This window comes from Ctenopharyngodon idella, chromosome 8 (genome assembly GCF_019924925.1).
Source record: "Ctenopharyngodon idella isolate HZGC_01 chromosome 8, HZGC01, whole genome shotgun sequence".
NCBI lineage: Eukaryota > Metazoa > Chordata > Actinopteri > Cypriniformes > Xenocyprididae > Ctenopharyngodon > Ctenopharyngodon idella.
The window spans coordinates 6,867,228-6,886,314 of record NC_067227.1 but is presented as its reverse complement, the minus strand read 5'-3'; the positions used below and the strand labels follow the sequence as shown (position 1 = coordinate 6,886,314).

At 40.0% G+C, this 19,087-nt stretch overlaps 1 protein-coding gene across 1 annotated transcript in view; it reads right to left on the bottom strand.

The window, feature by feature from the left end:
* LOC127517609 (uncharacterized) overlaps window positions 1–19,087 on the bottom strand; it is a 117,675-nt gene that overhangs the window by 36,505 nt on the left and 62,083 nt on the right. The gene's annotated exons all lie outside the window — the stretch shown is intronic.

The following is a 19,087-nucleotide window of genomic DNA, read 5'->3' as shown; positions in this document are numbered from 1 at the left end:
TTCATCATAACATCGTAATAGACTCGCTATATTGATACATCTACACAATTTTTCATATCAACAGAATATATACCGCGATAACCTGGCTTCTCTCGAGACTTTCCTGCTTCAGAGCAGTCATATTTAATGATATGCTAAAGCCTGCCAGCACGTTGTTGTGATTGGTTACAAGGCAGTCTGTGACGTCACAAACACCACCGATTTCAAACCGCAGGTTTTAGACTGTCTTTTACTGCAGTTTCAAATATAAAATACTCAGCAATGGTGCTGACTTATGAATTTGCACATGGTTTGTCTTAAAGCATATTAAAAACACTACATAGACATATAAACAACATTAAAAACTTGATTTTCACCACAGGGGGTCTTTAATACAAAGTTTTTGTGGAGCAAGTTCTTCCACCTGTAACGTTGGGCTATATGTTATATGGTGCCACAGCATAACGTTACTCTGATTCAATACAATAATCACTCAATGGAAAAGATGAATTTACTGACTGATTTTAGTAAACAAAATATAACTCAATATCATTGCATTAGCCAACATTACAGTGCTCCAGAGCTCAGCAGTTGTTCTAATAAAACTGAGCTGAGATCCTTTCTCTCAACCATGAAATGTCGACTGCAGGATTCTCCTCATGATTTACCCACCAAAACTCTTTTTCAGGTGGCTGAATCCCTTAATTCCAGTAGTAGTCTGCCTGTGACAAAACGAACTTGGGCCAAAAACAGATAACGAGCTTTCAGTCGAGACTGGCCCATAAAGAAAAATCCGTCCGTCAGCCGTACAGTCGACACAGCTCTGGCCCATTATCTTTTCACTGATTCTGACAATGAGTGGATGTTGGTGCATTTTAACCGGAATCGGCCCAAAAGTGCTTACTATTTGGGGGCCCGCCTATTACAAAACGAACTACATCGAACATATGGACCTGCCTATCATACCTAATCCTAACTGCAAACTCAAGAGAGGTGAAAATTGTTGTAAGGGGGTAGAGGTCTGCACGGGACTGTTTTTTTCGCCCCGCTCCCGCAAGGTTCTATTCCGCACTCTGTGTTCATCCGCTATCCGCATATAGTGATTTTCTTCCCGACCCGACGGGTCCCGCTAAATTTAGATTGTTTCCAGAATCTCGTGTTTAAACTTCCCCTAAAGAAAGAGAGTGATTGGGGAAAACAAATATAAAATGTTGCATAGCAAATACAAGACAAATGTGTTATTTGTCTTATGATGCTGTCAACACCCTAAAAAATGTCAGAGAAAAAATGTCCAAAGAATAATAGGCTAAATATCACAGAGAAAAATAGGCTAAATTAAACAACATGTCCCTCAAAACTATAGGCTAAGCCAAAAATACATAAACGAAAACTGTTGGCTTACTAGCTATACTGCAAAATGAAATATTTTTTAACATCCACGCAAGAAAAGAATGACGCTGACTGACGACCGTTTCAGAACGTCTCTCCTCTAAAATCCGATCACAAAAGTTGAATGTTCTCTGAAGGTGCACTCACACAGACCTCTAATGCAAAGAACATATCTTGGCAGGTTTCTCAGGACAGGGAACTGGTGACTGTTTGAACGCCACCACTGCAGAAAGTTTTATCCACTTCAAGTTCAAGCACAGATGCACTGATGTCAAAGCATCTCAGGAGCGACCGAGTTATTGTCAGACCGCCTGCTCCCACCTAAAGTACACTATAGTTACCGACCACAATCCGCCTTTCATTCAAAATTTAATCCCGCGCAGCAAGAAATCTTATCGGGTCCTGCGGTTCCCGCGGGAATGCAGACCTCTATAAGGGGGTCTTGGGGCGTCCTCCCCAAGGAGAAAAATGTTGTGATTTTAACATGTAAATGAAGCATTCTGGTGCACTCTGACAAGAAAATAAATGAAAAAAAAAAAAATGAAAAAAAAAAACCCCAGAAACAACAACAACATTTCCTTCAAGTAAAAAACAAACAACAACAACAAAATTTATTGACACTAGGGCTGGGCATTGACACAAATTTCAGTTGGATTCAATTTCGATTCAGATGCTTGCGGTTTGATTTCTATTTAATTACCTTCGATTCAATATTGATTAATTTGGGGCCTATCAGGTACAGTATATGGCAAATTTCCTCAAAGAAAAATATATCTCTCAACTAATGCAAACTATACAGGGAACCACAGTTGGTACATCATTATAATATTAAAGGTTAAAATTAATTTGTTTGTAAGCTAGGACTACTTAAATATAAATTATACATAAGGAAGTTTTTATAATAACGTTATAATAAATTTTTAATCACATAATTATGTTTCTATTCGTTTTTAGGCCTAAACATTTAAATGGTGGCTGTCATAAAACGGATTTATACATTCAATATTGAAGCATGTTAAGTACAAATACAGTAAATATGTGATAACCTATAGTGCATATATTTAGCAAAATGATCCTCTCTAAGTTCATTTTTGTAGCTGACTAATGAGTTTTTGGACATTGAACGGCTTTTCCTAGGTAAACGTGACTGTAAATGTGACATTTTTACAAGCTGATTTATTGATGCCTTTCTGCAGTTGAAACACTGATTGATCGAGTACATGTGACATGATATGGATTTCGGTAAATTGTACTGTATTTTTCAACATACCTTTGGATGTCAATTCATGGTTTATTTTGTGTTTTAACTAGTAAAGCGGAAGAGGGACTCAACATGGCGGCGCGTTGATCACACGTGTTTACTCACGCTCCTACAACATTCGGCAATTTCTTTGTCAAACAGCCTTAGTATCGTTCTAAAACTTAACAAATATATAAATCACTGTAAACAATATACACAATGACTTCGCGTACTACAAAGAAAAAACATGGAAACCAAGACGACTCCAACGCTGGGGCTAATCATCAAGCTAGCATGACAATCGAGGGTAATGTTAAAGAAGCCAACGCAAATACAGACAAAAACCAAGACGACAACATTATGAGCGCAATCGCAAGCATGAGAGAAGACTTTTCAATCAAATTCACAGCAATCCTCTCAGCCATACAGGACATCAAAGAATTTTCTAACAGATTGTCTACGGCGGAACAACGTATTAGCGACACAGAGGATCAAGTATCCGAACTGCAAAACACCGTAGATACCTTCAGCAACAGGTGAAACTTCTTGGCGTTAAACTGGAATGTGCGCCTCGTCGGTCTACCTGAAGGCGCCGAGGGCTCGGATACGGTGGGTTTCCTTGAGAAATGGCTGCCTGAGGTACTGGGACCGGAATCTTTTACCAACCCGATAACCATCGAACGAGCTCATCGTTTACACGAACGTCGAGATCGAAACGCTCCCAGAACACTTATTATGCGCTTCTTGAATTCAAATGATAAAGACAAAGTGTTACAAATCGTGCGGACCAAAGGCAAGATAACATACGACGAGCGCGAAGTGAAGTTTTTCCAAGATATCGCCAGAGAAACACATCTGAAAAGACGGAAATACTACGAAGTGAAGCAACAGCTGAAGGCCATGGGCATTCGTTACGTAGTAATATTTCCAGCGAAATTGCGCATCACTCACGCAGGACGAGACCGCACATTTGAGAGCCCAGTTGAGGTGGAGAATTTTATTCGCAACCTCAAGGATACACTCTGATAATCCTTCAGGCAGGAAGGCCGAATACAGAAGAAAGGAGTCGTCACGGAACGAAATCTTTCTCTCTTTTCTTACGAGACTGGTAACGTATTTAGAGTAAAATAGGATTGATTGACTTTTCAAAGACACTTGACGGATGATACTTAGTACAGTTGTGGTCAGTGACTTCTAAGTATCTATATTGTTTTTCAGTTATTTTCATTATAATTTGTTGTATATTCAGAAGCTTAGTTGTTATTATGGGCTGTTGTTCAATTTCTAATATGACCAGCCGTTTGTTGATGGGAGCATGTAATGAACGAATATGCTCTTGATCCGCGTTATGCTGCTCCTAGCAATAGGATCAGTGACACAAAGTGTTGAATCTTTAGATTTTGTGTTACGGGTAAAGTGCTGGCGAGTTCAGGGTGCCAGTACTAGTAAAAGCATCCTGTGTATATTTTACTTTTTGTAATATTACGCAGTTCTCAATCTATGAACTAATACTGTAATGGGTTCCATTTCAGAGTTAAAAATAACATCGTGGAATGTGAGAGGCTTGGGGAAATTAACTAAAATTAAGCAAGTAATGATCAGAATTAAACAACTTAATCCATCAATTGTATTTTTGCAAGAATGCCATATTTCTTCAAATAACATAACACCAATACAAAGGCGCTGGAAAGGCCAAATTTACTCAGCTTTATTTTCTCCTAACTCTAGGGGGGTAATGATTTTAATACACAAGTCAGTTCCATTTCAAATATCCAAGGTTTTACAGGACACAGCAGGTCGTTACATAATAATACAAGGCTCTATTCTAAATGAAAACATTATTTTGGCAAATGTATATGGCCCTAATACAGATTGTCCGATTTTTTTTTTGAGAAATTATTTCTTTTGCTGTCTTCTTTACCAGGAAAATTGTTAATTGCTGGAGACTTTAATTGCACAATATCTCCTAGTCTAGACCGCTCAACAGGTTTAGATAGAACACACACACAGTCTAGGAAAAAAATATGGGACTACATAAAAGAACTCAATCTGTGTGACCCATGGCGAAGGTTATACCCTAGTAAAAGAACATATTCATGTTGCTCTACTGTGACGAAGGGTCATTCTCGTATTGACTATTTTTTAATCTCTAATGACCTCTTTCCAAGAGTAACATTGTGTCAGTATGATTCTATTGTTATCTCAGATCATGGTCCAGTTTCTTTAGTTTACAAATCAGTAAGTGATATGAATGAAACTCGTCGCTGGCGCTTTCATCTGAAATGGTTACATGATCCGGATTTTATAAAATTTATTGGAGTACAGATAGATAATGTTTTTAAAGAGAATAAAAATGAAACTTCGGCTGCTATAAGGTGGGAAGCGTTCAAGGCATATATTCGAGGTCAGATAATTTGTTATACAAGCTCAAAAACTAATAAACTTAAATTGGAATTAGATTTATTGGAAAAAGAAATTAAACTTGCAGAGGAAAAGGCTTATTTAGACACTTCGAATACTATAGATCACAAACTTCTTAAACTTAGGGCTCAATACAACACCCTTTCCATAACAAAAGCTGAAAATAGCTTAATAAGACTGAAACAATCTTTCTATGAGCATGGAGAAAAGGCAGGGAAATTATTAGCATGGCAGATAAAAAAAATGGACACAGAAAAAGCCATTAATAGTATTCAAACTCTGAATGGGGAAACAACATTTAATCCTTTAGAGATAAATAATGCTTTTGTTTCGTTTTATAAAGATTTATATAAATCTGAGTCAGCCCATTTTATTGAAGATCAAGTTCGATTTCTCAATGATCTTCAGTTCCCACTCATATCAGAAGAAGATAAAAAATATTTAGACCGTACATTAGAAGAAAGTGAAATCTTGGAATCTATATCAAAGCTGAAGAATGGTAAATCTGCTGGCCCTGATGGTCTACCAATCGACATATATAAGCTTTTTAAAAACAAATTGGTTGGTCCTCTAAAGGAAATGTATGCAGAATCATTTCAAAATGGCTGTCTACCACCTACACTGAGGTGTGCCTTAATTACTTTAATTTTGAAACCTGATAAGTCTGCTACCAAATGTGAGTCGTACAGACCTATCTCTCTACTTAATACAGATGTAAAGATCATTGCTAAAATCTTGGCATCAAGATTAGAAAAATGCCTACCATCCGTAATAGGTATAGACCAAAATGGATTCATCAAGAATGGTCAGGGTAGTCATAATATTAGGCGGGTCTTAAACATTTTGTATGAAAAAAGAGAAGCCCCAGACACATGTATTCTATCACTTCACGCAGAAAAAGCGTTTGATAGAGTAGAGTGGCTGTATATGAATGATGTATTGACTCGTTTTGGTTTTGGAGACTCATTTCTAGGTTGGGTCAATATTTTATACTTTAAACCAATAGCTGAAGTTAGGACTAATAATACAACATCAAAACCTTTTAATATACACAGAGGAACACGGCAAGGATGTCCTCTGTCACCATTGCTCTTTATTTTAGCACTGGAGCCCTTAGCAATTGCAATTAGAAGCAACTCTATCATTAAGGGCATTAAAATTAAAGATCATGATCATAGAATAGCGCTATATGCAGACGACACCATTCTTTTTCTAACAAGGCTTGAGAGATCCATTCCAGCGGTGCTCGAACTGATTGACAGATTTGGAAAGTTCTCCGGCTATAAAATTAATAATACCAAATCATCAATACTTTTTTTAAATACCCAAGAAAGACATCAACCACCAATTAGGCATCCATTTATAAATGCAGTCGATGGCTTTAAATATTTAGGCATAATCATTACTCCTACAGTTGACAGGTTAGTCCCTGCCAATTATAACCCAGTCATAGCCAAAGTCAATGAATCTGTTGACCGATGGTCCTCCCTACCAGTCTCACTGATTGGCCGTATAAACATTATCAAGATGAATATTCTACCGAAATTTCTGTATTTATTTCGCTCTATTCCACTTTCTCCTCCATTAGGATTTTTCTCTAGTATGAAAAAAAAAATTAACCAAATTCATTTGGAATAATAGACGTGCAAGGCTTCGCCTAACATTGCTATATCTTCCTTATGACAGAGGAGGTTTACGTTTACCCAATTTGCAGTGGTACTACTGGTCTGGCCAGTTGGCTAATGCCACCTATTGGTTTTCCTCAAAGCCACAGTTACCCTGGGTAGAGATAGAATCGACAGTTATAAACGAAATGAGTATGGACCTGTATTTATACTCTGACTTGTATAAGAATCTAAAAAAGGCTACCAAAAATCCATTTGTTAGAAATACTTTAATAGTATGGAATGATGTTCAGCACATATTAGGAGAAGTTCCAACTCTCTCTTACTTTTCTCCTATTTGGGGAAACAGGGACTTCAGACCAGGGAATAATGACTCTGGCTTCAAACAGTGGGCATTAAAGGGTATCCGTAAGGTTGGGAATTTATGTGAAGGAGACACATTGATGACCTTTAGAGATCTTAACGAAAAATTTGGAATCCCAATGACACATTTTTTTTTAAATATTTACAAATTCGCAGCTATATCAATGTTAAGCAAAATTATTCCCTATCTAGACCTTTACCAACAGAACTAGTAAAAGCTATGTTTTTTGAGGATCTTAGTACAAACCAAATTTCACAGTTTTATTGCAAATTTGTTAACAGCTCTAAAGAATCATCTGAATCCAAGAGAGTCGCTTGGGGTACAGATCTGCAGTATGACCTTTCAGATTTAGAATGGAGCCAGATATGTATCAGAGCCCAAAATCTGTCAATTAATGCTAGATTTAAGCTGATCCAATTTAACTGGGTAATGCGTACTTACGTAACCCCTGAAAAGTTAAATAAGTTTAACCCAAACATTCCAGACATCTGTTTTAAATGCCAAAAACATAAGGGAACATTCTTTCATTGTATCTGGGAATGTGAAGTGATTAAGACGTTCTGGCAAAAAGTGACAACAGTAATTTCCTCAATAATCTCAAAACCATTTCCAGTGACTCCTGAAATATGTGCTTTGGGTTTAATTCCTGTAAGTTTATCACTATCAGGTTATCATACTAAAATGATTGACATTTTTCTAGTTCTTGCAAGACGTTTGGTAGCATTTTATTGGAAGAACATAGAAGGTCCATCTATTGATCATTGGTTGAAGGATCTGGCACATTTTATTGCAATTGAAAGAATAACCTACAGTATAAAGGGCAAACTAAAGGACTACCACAAAATTTGGGATCTTTTTATAAATTTCCTGGAAAATAACCAAATATTGACACAGGCAAGGTTAGTTACCTCTCACTGATTGATACATGTTGTGCTTTTGTATTTGAAATATGTGGATATGTCTGTCTTAGCCTTTGTATAATAACTTTACCCATGTAATTGAATTTTTGGATGCTTTGGGAGTGGGGGGTGGGGAGGGGAAGGGGGGTTGTGGGAAGGTGGTTAAAATATTTTAAAATGTATTTTCTTGACTTATTCTTTTGTCATTTTACATGTTTAATGTTCAATAATAAATATGTTTAAAAAAAAGTAAAGCGGAAGAGATGATCGGTTGACGTGCACTCTGCTTGACCTGAAGCGCTACAACGATCTGTCTTGCCACAGAGCGCCAAGAAAGATCGCGACAGCTTGAGTCGAGAGACGTCTTTGGTCTCACTCCAGTCTATGGGAAAGTAGCCCATTTTCAATTCTTGTGAGGTTTGTTGTGCTTATAACACTATATCAATAACACTGATAAATAATCTCTATTCAGCAGCCTGCTGAAGTTAAACTACTAGCTACATACAGTATAGCTTGTTCAGTCACGCAAAAGTAATCAGACTAAATAATAACATGCAGTGCAATATTTCAAAATATATAATTGAGTGTGATAAGAAGTCACAGCCAATAAGCGTGCTTGTTACTGTGTGACGTCAGTGATCACTCGCTGAAGAGAGGGGAGCATCAAGTGTTCTGAGGCTGAACAATAACAATATTTTTCCATAAAGTGGACATTTATTTTGTGAGTCATTGAAACAATACCACATATATACAAATGTCCACAACTTGTGCCTAAACAAGAAATGCCCTGTGGTCTGACTGTGCTGTCAATTGCTGTCAATGCTTAATCATTCCAGTAAATTCTGGAAACTGAATCCTTGCCTCAGGTGTCCTTACTGACACGCCAGTGCGAACACACACCCACCTGGACTAGTGCACAGACAGTTCTAATGAATCCTTTTCCACATTTGGTCCTTCGAGCCGGAGCGAGTGTTTACACCGGACCCAAGATGTCAGAACCTCAAGAATATCAAGGTGCATGGCCTAAACGTTCAGTTTGCCAGCCAACATACCTGCAAGATTTCAGTTCAAAGTTCAGTATCCAGGGAAACCTCAAGTGTACCTATCACACATAGACACATGGGCGAGAAGATTACCAGACAGGTGACACCACAGGTGCTTGTCTGCAAGGTTCCAGAGATTACAGCTCAGAAGAGGGAGCCGATGGGGGAACACCTGATTCCTTAGAGGTAACAGGTCCACAAACAAAGCCACGGTACCTCATTAGAGACCAGTGGAGTGCACAAGATGACTATACCCATTCCTTACCTCTGGATCTTCACAAGACAGTGCATGACCTTGAAAGAGAGAATAGAGAGCTTCGTTAATCTCAGTTGTCAATGAGAGAGGAGATCAGACGACTGACAGAAATCCAACAAGGTGTATGCAAGACATGTTAACAAGCAGCCAGGCAAGTCAGAGTTCTTCTCCTACTCACAAACAACAGCATGTATCCCCAACACATCCAGTGCCTTTACTGAGAACTATTTACAGGGAGTCAGAAACACCTATGACAAAACTAGCACCCCATGCTCATCCAGTACCAGCACAATGCAGAATTCCCAGTCCAGAGAGTACAAACCCTTATGATACAGACGATGATGCACATCATGCTTTTCCTCCAGTTTAACATCATTACAATGACATCCCTGCTATTGGGAGAGGATCAGCCCATGTTCCCTCAAGCTCGCCTGACCCCTACAGACATTACCTGGGTCGACAGCAGTCAGAGATGGACAGGTCAGCCCCTACCCCCTCCATGCCTACTTCGCACTATTCCATCCAGCCCTATGGGTCACCAGCAAACCAACCTGGGTGGCAGATGAATGTGACTAGACAGGAGACTACGTACAGCCAACTATACCAGACTTCACCAGCCGAGACCCAGGTGAATTCGCCCGCCTTAAGCTAGCCTTGGGAAATCTGTTGCCGGAGGATGCAACTAAACTCTCTGAATACTAAGTTCTAGTTGACCACTTGAAATTAATGGAAGCCCGCCTGATAGCTGATTCATTCTTGAACTCCATTACTCCATATTCAGACACTATGGCAGCACTCACTGAGAGGTTCAGGCGACCTCACCAACTCGCTCTAAATAGAATAGCTGCTGTTATGGACTCTCTGGACATCCAATCTGGAGATGCTGCAGCCTCCAAATCCAGGCACTTGTAGGTCTCCTTAAGACACTGGGTACAGAAGGAGAGGTTGAATTATGTATGACATGCTCAATGACGGTTCTGAGCTCAAATCCTTCTGTCATCTGCAGCTCATAGACTAGGCCTCACAGGACATTCTCACAGAGGATTTAGCCTTGAGGACCATAAGACAGGACATCACAAAGCAACCATGGTACAGCAGTTTCCTTCAGGATCTCAACATCCTCTCAACCTCATAAAAGTTATCTCATTGAGAGAGCCTTTACAGCTGAACCCTTGAGCCTGGCAGAATATTCATATCCTGTTGCAGCCCTTCAACAGAAATACAGCCACTTGAGAGATCTACCACTTCAGCCCATCCATAAAGCCAGCCCTCTGCTGTTGATCGGGGCAGACCATCCTCACCTGATAACCCCTATAGAATCAGTCTGCCTTGGTCCACCAAGGGGCCCTGTAAAATTAAGACACGTCTGGGCTGGACATTGCAAGGTCCAGCACAAGTCCTTGAGGAGAAATTGAGTCCCCACCAGTGTCTGCACATCACCATTAAACCTTCGATGGTTGAGCTTTTCCAGAATGTTGAAAGACTCTGGCAGGCCGACGTCCTCCCCATCAGGAGAGTACTAGAGTACTGGTTGACGGAGTCAGCCAATATGCCAGAAAGACATGCCTCTTCTTCAGGCTCCTAAAGAAGCAGTGCTGTCCAACTTAAGAAGCACAGAGAAGCGTCTGGAAAGGGACCCTATCAAAGCAGCTGCATACAAGGAAGAAATAAGGGAGCGAAAAGTCTCTGGCTATGCACGCAAACTTCCTACTGGAGAAGTCAACGCTGAGGGTGAGTCATGGTTCATTCTTCACCATATGGTTCAACATAATGGAAAGAACTGTTAACTGTTCGTTCCAGTTCAGAGGCCACAGCTTGAATGACTACTTACCTGCACTAGGCCCCTCCTTATTGGGCATCCTGTTACGTTTTCGTGAGCATACAGTAGCAGTGAGTTGAGATATCAAGGGGGTTTTTCATCAAGTCTGCCTCCTTCCTAAAGATAAACATTTCCTCCGCTTTGTGTGGCGGGACCTGGATAGAACCAAACCTCCTGATGTCTGAGTGGCAGGTGTTGCCCTTTGGCACCACTTGTAGTCCGTGCTGTGCCATTTATGCCCTTCAACAGCACATCATGACCATAGCAATTCTGGTGATGATGTCAGAGCCAAGGTAGAGAGAAACTTCTACGTGGACAACTGCTTGCAGAGCCTACCGTCACCCGAAGAAGCGAAACAACTTGTGGATAAACTGCCAAGTGACGCCTGGACCACGTACCCTTCGTCATATCTACAGGATACTCGCAACTCAGTATGACCCCCTTGGTTTCATTCTCCCATTTACCACACATGCTAAAGTCTTAGTACAAGGGTTATGGGATAAGCAGAGGGAATGGGATGATCCCAACCTACTGGACGACCTCTTGAAATCTTGGAATGACTGGGAAGAAGAACTCCCTGCTTTGACCAGCATCACCCTGCCTCATTGTTTCGTCTGTTTAGACACTGACCAGTCCCAGGTCACCAGGCAGATACACATTTTCTGCAATGCATCTGAGCAGGCTTATGGGTCTGTCTCATATCTGCGCACAGAAAATGTCAGAGGTCAAGTCCAGCTTGCCTTTATCATGGCCAGGTCCAGAGTTGCTCCTAAGCGGTGATGTACCATCCCTCGATTGGAGTTATATGCAGCCCTGAATGGTGCTCATCTAGTCAAACTCCTTGAGACTGAGTTTACTGTGGCAATCAGCAGAGTGGTCCTGTGGACAGATTCCACAACAGTACTCGCTTGGATAACATTTGAATCATATAGATTCAAAGTATTCGTCGGAACAAAGATAGCTGAGATCCAAGACCTTATTGCAAGGTGTACCTGGCGGTATGTGGACTGTGATAGGTATGTGATAGGAATCCAGCGGATGACCTAATCCGAGGTAAAACCCTCAAAGACCTGTCAGTGACCAACAAATGGAGCCAAGGACCATCATTCCTCCTTAAACCCGAGTCATCATGGCCGATAACTCCTACTATACAACCCCCTGAAGACAGACCAGAACAACGCAAAGGAATTTTTTGTGGCATTTCAACAGAAGTTACTGTCCCGAGCATTCCTGATCCTGATGGAGTATTTTATCCATCCTATAGAAAACAATTGTAGAATTAGTTTGTTTAGTATAAAAGTTGTGTGTTTTGAAGCCTCCTGGCCTATGTGACTATAAGGGTCAGATGTGTCTGAGAAGTTAACTTGGCCACTAAGCATATTTTGTTGGTAATTTTCCACCAGACAACAGGTGGCTGTGAAATGAATAAGACCATTATTAAGGATGTCACGTGAAGGCTTCTTGCCTCCGGGGAGTGTTGACTGTTTTGACTGTGAAGGTGGATACCAGCCAATGATACTACTTTGGTGTGTTTTAAGAGATAAGAAAAATTTATAAAAACTGTGCCCCAGCTAGAGAGATTCAGATGAACAACTGGCATCTCACTTTGTTGCTTGACAAATTTAAAAGCTAAATGCTTCTGAGACCTGGAACTTGTAGTCTATCCAATCAGTGAGCTCACAGGGTGGCAGTTGAGGCAAAGTCAGGTACTGGCTGATCAGTTTTGGTCAAGCTTCATCCACAACTATTTACCTACACTACAGTCTTGTTCCAAGTGGCATTCTGATGTGAGTAACATTTCCACTGGAGATGTAGTGATGTTTGTAAACCCACAGGTTCCTTGTGCCTTGTGGCTAGTGGGCAAGGTTATGAAAACCTTTCCTGGTTCAGATGGCCAGATCAGAATTGAGATCCAAATCAATAATAAGATCTACACCCGGCCTTTTGCTCGTTTGATTCCCCTTCCTGCATTCTCAGATGAGAATATACCTGCCAAAGACTCAGCCCCCACAAACTGATTAAGCCTACAAAGGAGCAAATATGCTCAGTGGCAGTGATAAGAAGTCACAGCCAATAAGCGTGCTTGTTACTGTGTGACGTCAGTCATTGATCGCTTGCTGAAGAGAGGGGAGCATCAAGTGTTCTGAGGCTGAACAATAACAATAATTTTCCATAAAGTGGACATTTATTTCGTGAGTCAGTGAAACAATATCACATCTATACAAATGTCCACAACTTGTGCCTAAACAAGAAATGCCCTGTGGTCTGACTGTAAATTGCTGTCAATTCTTAATCATTCCAGTAAATTCTGGAAACTGAATCCTTGCCTCAGGTGTCCTTAGCGACACGCCAGTGCGGACATACACCCACCTGGACTAGTGCACAGACAGTTCTAATTGATCCTTTTCCACAGAGTGTGTACATACTATAAACCAGTGGTTGCCAACCCGTCAATCGCGATTGACTGGTAGATCTTTATCACTGTCCTGGTAGCTCTCAAAAAGAAAAGAAAATAAGTACAAAAAATACATCATGCCTGATTAATGTTCAGTTTTTCAAGCATCTGTAACTGTTATTTCTTAATCCAACTGCTGTATTTATTTTCAATAAAGTGACCAATGAGATAAGAGATGAACACCGGTAAGTTAACTGTCGCAACCGTCACCATGGTGATAGCCCATGGCCGCGACGTAGCAGTCAAGCTAGAATGGCGGAGGCTCCACGAAAGAAGACAAAAACATACAATTTCCATCCAGAATGGGAACAGGAATTTCTTTTTACTTTGGTAAAAGATAAGTGTGTATGTATGTTGTGCCACCAAAAACAAACATTATGTAAAAGAGGAAATCTGACAGCTACCCACCTAAGAGCGCGATCCGTGCAAGGAAAGTTGACAAGTAAAATCTGAGTTGAAGGCCCAGCAATCACTTTTTACAAAATCTGCTGATCAAAATAAGGCTGCTACTGAAAAGCATCATTTTGTGTAAGTCATTTTCTGGCTAAAAACAAAAAACCTTTTACAGATGGCGAATTATTCAAGGAAGCAATGGTCATTACTGCAGAGACTATTTTCAAGGATTTCAAAAACAAAGACGACATAAAAGCTACACTCCGTGCTGTACCTCTTGGTCGTGCATCAGTGACAAGGAGGGTCGAGTTACTGTCAGAGGACGTGGATCGACAGGTGTTAAAGGACTTGTCACTCTGTGAATATTTTTCACTGCAGTTCGACGAATCTCTGGATGCAGTGGACACAGCTCAGCTTGTTGTTTTTGTCAGAATGGCTTTCCAGGATTTTACAATGAAAAAGTATTTCCTCATTCTAGGGGAGAATGCGAGGTGAGGATATTTACAATGAGTTTAAAAAATATGTAAGAGAAAATGATATCCCCATTCATAAACTGGTAGCAATTACCACCGACAGAGCACCGGCGATGCATAGTGTGCGCTCTGGTTTTATAGCACTGTGCCGTACTGACTATGATTTTCCCGACTTCAAGAATTATCATTGTGTGATTCATCAGCAGGCCTTGGCAGGGAAAGTTGTGGACTTTTCTCACGTAATGTCACTGGTAGTCAAACTGATAAATTCGATACGAGCAGGCGTTCAAGGCGTTACTGGATGAGCTCGATGCCGTGTACAGAGATCTTCTACTTCATGCTGATGTGCGGCGGTTGAGCCGTGGGAAAGTGCTGCAGCGGTTTGTTGACTTACTGCCTGAGATAAAGACTTTTCTGCAAGAAACGAGGAGCACAAGGAGCTGTTAGATGATGCGTGGCTGCTGGACCTGGGGTTTCTGACAGACTTGACTGCAAAACTGAATATACTCAACAAAGAGCTCCAGGGAAAAGACCGACACCTGCCCCACATGATCAGTGCAGTGAATGCTTTTAAGTCTAAGCTCGGTGTTTGGATCACACATCTAAAAAACGAGAGGCTAACACACTTTCCCATCCTGGAAAAAATGTCACAGAGCATTAAAGACAAGGATGTTTTTCACCCTGTGCTCACCTGGACAAAGTTGCAACAGAGTAGTTGCAGTATTGTCTCAAACCCATTCATGCTCATTGATATAGAACAGGTTGCAGCCAAATTCCAGCAAGTATTTTCTTTGTCAAGTGGAGATGGATGATTTGCAAAATGACATAGAGCTGAAAGTCAGATCAAGGGACAGTGACTTTTGGGAGAGAAGTTTCCTCTCCTCACTGCATGTGCACTAAAAGTGAGTGCCTACTTTGGATCAACTTGTCTCTGTGAAATGGCTTTTTCACAGATGAAAATAATTAAATCAAAATTACAGGAACCACCTCACTGACAGACACCTCACAGACTGCCTCAAACTAGCTGTCTCTGGCTATGAGCCAAACTTCATAGGACTCACAGACAGTATTCAGTCACAGCCATCACACTGACTAACTTACGGCAGCAGTTTTGTCTTCTGATGGCATTGTGAAAAGTGATGTTGCATAAGATGGGTCATAGAACTGCACTTAATTGAGATTGTTGTTAGAATTTTAAGTTAATTTATAAAATGTTAATGGTAGTACCTTCAGAAGCTTCAGTGAATAAGCAATTTACTGCTGACAATGGCACATTTTCAGTTCAGTGCCACTTAAAATAATCTGATCACTGCAAGTACAGTGTTGTTACATTGATACAGCATTTTTTTGGTTCTTTTCAGTTTAAAAGTTTAAAAAAAGAACATTTAATGTAATTTAAATTCATTAAAATACTAAATAAAAGGCAGTCACTGGTAAATATAAATATAAAAATATAAACAGCTTACCAACTTTAGAGTGACGGCTGAGCTTGTTTTTCATTCAGTTTAACCTTAGTATTTATCCTCTCTGGTATTCTTGATTTTTACAAGCCACCAGTCCATTTTGTTTTTAGTTGTTTTTGCTCAAATTCAGTGGCGCCAAAACCTGCTGTAACCATAGCCAATGATTATCTGAGAAAATAGTCAAATTGACCCCTCTAGTGGATGACTAAAGATTTGGTAGTAAAATCTCACATTTACAGCTTTTTCAGTCGAGTGTATGCTTCTGAATAAACAGGTGCTCCACAGGTTGAAAACCCCTGCTCTAGACACAGGCAAGTGAAAGAGAGTTAACTTGTCCGACTGGACAAGTAGCCTGATTAAAACATCAATAGCAAAAATAGGGAATCACCAAAACGCAAGCATGATTACTTTTAGTGTAAATGACGATTATAATAGACAATAATAGGCTATAGCTTGCGCTGCTAAGGCTCGCGCAGCCTCTCAAGGAGAAATTGAAACAAATGAGAGCAGCACACACAAAGAAATTCAGTTAACATGCTGCAGTAAATATTCAAAATGTGGTTTTTATATTTACATAACATAACATATGATACAGTTACGTAACATCATTATGAAATAAACGTTTTTCTCTAGTTCACGTTGGCCACAATTATTGGCACCCAATTATTGCGACGTCCTTTTCCCAAGATAACAGCTCTGAGTCTTCTTCTATAATGCCTGATGAGTTTGGAGAACACGTGACAAGATATCAGAGACCATTCCTTCATACAGAATCTCTCCAGATCCTTCAGATTCCCAGCTCCATGTTGGTGCTTCTTCTCTTGAGTTCACCCCACTCTTTTCTATAGGGTCCAGGTCAGGGAACTGGGACGGCCATGGCAGAAGCTTCATTTTGTGCTCAGTGAAACATTTTTGTGTTGATTGTTTTGGATCATTGTCCTGATGGAAGATCCAACCATGGCCCATTATAAGATTTCTAGCAGAAGCAGTCAGGTTTTGATTTTTATCTGTTAGTATTTGATAGAAACCATGATGCCATGTATCTGAACAAGATCTCTAGGACCTCCAGTAAAACAAATAGGCCAACAGCATTAAAGATCCAGCAGCATATTTAACAGTGGGCATGGGGTACTTTTTATCCCTGTTTGCACCAAACCCATCTGGTGGGTTTGCTGCCAAAAAGCTCTTTTTTTTTTTTAGTTTCATCTGACCATAGAACCAGATCCCTTTTGAAGTTCCAGTCATGTCTGACAACTGAATATGCTGGAGTTTATTTTTGGATGAGTGAGGAGGATTTTCTTGAAACCCTCCTGTAATATATTATGATTGATTAATATATATATATATATATATATATATATATATATACATACAGGTGCTGGTCATATAATTAGAATATCATCAAAAAGTTGATTTATTTCACTAATTCCATTCAAAAAGTGAAACTTGTATATTATATTCATTCATTACACACAGACTGATATATTTCAAATGTTTATTTCTTTTAATTTTGATGATTATAACTCACAACTAAGGAAAATCCCAAATTCAGTATCTCAGAAAATTAGAATATTACTTAAAACCAATACAAACAAAGGATTTTTAGAAATCTTGGCCAACTGAAAAGTATGAACATGAAAAGTATGAGCATGTACAGCACTCAATACTTAGTTGGGGCTCCTTTTGCCTGAATTACTGCAGCAATGTGGCGTGGCATAGAGTCGATCAGTCTGTGGCACTGCTCAGGTGTTATAAGAGCCCAGGTTGCTCTGATAGTGGCCTTCAGCTCTTCTGCATTGTTGGGTCTGGCATATCGCATCTTCCTCTTCACAATACCCCCTAGATTTTCTATGGGGTTAAGGTCAGGCGAGTTTGCTGGCCAATTAAGAACAGGGATACCATGGTCCTTAAACCAGGTACTGGTAGCTTTGGCACTGTGTGCAGGTGCCAATTCCTGTTGGAAAATGAAATCTGCATCTCCATAAAGTTGGTCAGCAGCAGGAAGCATGAAGTGCTCTAAAACTTCCTGGTATACGGCTGCGTTGACCTTGGACCTCAGAAAACACAGTGGACCAACACCAGCAGATGACATGGCACCCCAAACCATCACTGACTGTGGAAACTTTACACTGGACCTCAAGCAACGTGGATTGTGTGCCTCTCCTCTCTTCCTCCAGACTCTGGGACCCTGAAAATGCAAAATTGACTTTCATCGGAGAACATAACTTTGGACCACTCAGCAGCAGTCCAGTCCTTTTTGTCTTTAGCCCAGGCGAGACGCTTCTGACGCTGTCTGTTGTTCAAGAGTGGCTTGACACAAGGAATGCGACAGCTGAAACCCATGTCTTGCATATGTCTGTGCGTAGTGGTTCTTGAAGCACTGACTCCAGCTGCAGTCCACTCTTTGTGAATCTCCCCCACATTTTTGAATGGGTTTTGTTTCACAATCCTCTCCAGGGTGCGGTTATCCCTATTGCTTGTACACTTTTTTCTACCACATCTTTTCCTTCCCTTTCCCTCGCTATTAATGTGCTTGGACACAGAGCTCTGTGAACAGCAAGCCTCTTTTGCAATGACCTTTTGTGTCTTGCCCTCCTTGTGCAAGGTGTCAATGGTCGTCTTTTGGACAACTGTCAAGTCAGCAGTCTTCCCCATGATTGTGTAGCCTACAGAACTAGACTGAGAGACCATTTAAAGGCCTTTGCAGGTGTTTTGAGTTAATTAGCTGATTAGAGTGTGGCACCAGGTGTCTTCAATATTGAACCTTTTCACAATATTCTAATTTTCTGAGATACTGAATTTGGGATTTTCCTTAGTTGTCAGTTATAATCATCAAAATTAAAAGAAATAAACATTTGAAATATATCAGTCTGTGTGTAATGAATGAATATGATATACAAGTTTCACTTTTTGAATGGAATTAGTGAAATAAATCAACTTTTTGATGATATTCTAATTATATGACCAGCACCTGTATATATATATAAGCACCTTTACCTTATTTTTATTATTCTCAGGTTAGGTAAGCAAGTCAAATCTGATCTAAATTATAAGCATTTTAAAATACTTACGATCAGACAGAAGACTTCTCCGTGGTCTGTTCAGGCTCAACGACTTAAATTAATGCCACATGAGGCCTAGTTTAGTTATAAAGTTATAAGTTCATTTATTTATTACATTGGTATTTCTAGCATTACATATATTCAATTCACATTCTATACAAGTAATTAAATAAAGTATATAAGTATTAAAAAGTTCTTTAGTCAAG